The sequence below is a fragment of the Rutidosis leptorrhynchoides genome, chromosome 8 (assembly GCF_046630445.1).
Source record: "Rutidosis leptorrhynchoides isolate AG116_Rl617_1_P2 chromosome 8, CSIRO_AGI_Rlap_v1, whole genome shotgun sequence".
In the NCBI taxonomy this organism is placed as follows: Eukaryota; Viridiplantae; Streptophyta; class Magnoliopsida; order Asterales; family Asteraceae; genus Rutidosis; species Rutidosis leptorrhynchoides.
This window is the reverse complement of record NC_092340.1, coordinates 278,352,770-278,355,307: the sequence shown is the minus strand read 5'-3', so window position 1 is coordinate 278,355,307 and position 2,538 is coordinate 278,352,770.

Here is a 2,538-nt window from a genome sequence, read left to right as displayed (position 1 = left end):
AATCTGGTACTATCTATTCTCTCGCTGACCTTGGTGCCAGCATCAATCTCATGCCCTACTCACTGTTCCAGAGACTCAAAATTGGAAACCTTAATCCTACCAAAATGAGCATCCAGCTAGTTGACCTATCCGCTAGATATCCTAAGGGAATAGCTGAGAACATCATGGTTAAGGTCGAAAAATTCCTCTTTTCGACCGACTTTGTGGTTATGGATTTTAAAGAAGACGTGAAACCCCTATCATCTTAGGAAGACCTTTCATGAATACATCCTAAGCAATCGTTGACATTTATTCACGGACTATCACCTTGAGAGCCCGTGGAGAAGAGGTCACTTTCACGATCGACGAGCCTGTATGTCCTTCTGATGGGAACGGAGAAATAAATACCATCTCCACTAGGAAATTCACCTTTTATTTCGAGAATGAAGAGAAGAAGATATAAGTAGAAGACAAGAAGAATAACCACTCCATACCAACCCAATCTTCACTCCCACCTTATTTTGATCTTTTAATGACTGGAGAGGACTTCGTCCTAGAAGAACTCTCTGAACCAATTATTCTTGAAACTCCCGACCAGAGTGACGAGGAGGTGGATGAGGAAATAGAAATGGAATGCCCAGATAAAAAGAAAGAGATGGAGGATTCTAGCTTCGAAGTAGATGCTAATGTTGTAACCGTATTGGAGACATCAATGGACACAGTCTCACCTCTATCCTTAGAGTACAACATTACGACCAACCAAAAGTCATTTAGGAAAAATACGGGTTTGGGTCAGGGCTACCCTATAAACCATCACTCAAACACATAATTACATACACATCATGGAGTGATGAGGACCCGTTTGACCAACCCGCACAAATCAAGGAGGTAAAAGAAGTTGATAGCTTTGTTATACCTTAAGTTAAATAAAGGATTCACTTCAAACCACCCTCTACTCTTATTCGACATACCTTATTCTATGTCCGCTTCAATCTCATTGGTATATTCCAATATTACCTCTTGTGTCTACTGATGGATGCAAGGGAGCCACCTAGATTTCCTGAGAAATAAGGCCTAGAGTCAGGCTTGTGACTCGAACAAAAACAAGCGCTTTTCGAGAGGCAGCCCATGTGTTTATTTTTCTTTAGTAGTAGTTATATTAGGATAATTAGGTTAACTGAATAAATGTGAAATTTTCAACGTTTCTTAGGACGAATTCACTTCTCGTACATGTCTCGGGCTTAAGTGAATTAATTGCTACATTATTTCAAAAGTCTTAAAACTAAAGGTAGTCAGCACTTTAAGTGTGGGATTAAGCTTTTTAGTCATACACTGATTTGTTGAATTTTTAAAAACCTAATTTTGAAACCCTCAAGTTTTCAAATAACTTTTTCATCAAAATGCAAATTAGTGAGTCTATAGCCTAAAGCTTAATGACCTGTCTACGTTTGATTTTTTCCATTTTTACAAGTAATAGATAGTTATTAATGCCTGTGGTGCAGACTCTTTGAATAATGATGAAACGACAAGAAAACCCATTGATTATTTCATTACAAGTTATTAGTGGATGGTGTATGGAAGATGAGAACACAGAGCTCGAGTACACTTCAAAAAGACCGATTTGAATCCAATAGAAGATGGTTTCGACTCAGTCTACCTTCAGATCCTCAGCTCACAGCCACACCCAAGGGGAGTAATTCATTTCTTTCTCTTCGTTTATTTATTTTGCTTCGTTATAACTATACCCTATCCTAAGCTTATCACTAAGTGTGGGATTCCAACCCAATATTGAGCTTAGATACATTTTCTGACATGTTCAATCTCTAAGTGCGGGATTTTAGCTCCCTAAAATTTAAGAATGAACATTAGGGACAATGTTCCTCTAAGTGTGGGATAGCGGTGTAGTACACCGTAATTAGCTATAGGATGCTTGAAAAATGTTCTTAACTTAAAATTTTACTAAGCTTTTCGAGTATACCTACTACTTAGATTCTTTGTCCTCAACGTAAATTTTTCAAAAATTTTTCTAAATGATACTTTCTGAAAAAGTACTTTCAAAAATCAAGCATGTTTGTTTTAAAATAAGACAAATGACGACATAAATCTTCTTAAGGATGAACCGATTCTCTAAAAGAGCATTGCATGAATAGGCATTATCAACCCAATATAATTGTTGTGAGGCACCCCAAAAATGGTCCAACAAGCATTCATTTTTAATGATTCACTATCTTTTCCGTTGAGAGTGTCGATGTTAGCATTTAGAGTTAGAGCTTGACCATGACATACATTTCGAGGCCAGTGGTTAGTAAGCGCCATACGTGGTGTAGGTGCGATACTCCTTCTGAAATCATTCTGAATAGAGAAGATAAAAATCATCCATTTCCGATTCCACTCCACGCATTTAAACCGACCAACTCACACTAAAGAGTTGATGAATCAGAAATACTCACCCCCAAATTCACTATCAAATACGTTACTATTTCCACCCTATTTCCCTTCTCATTTCCAAAATCTAGAAATTCAAAGAGATAGATCGACCAAGTTTACTTCAAACACTTG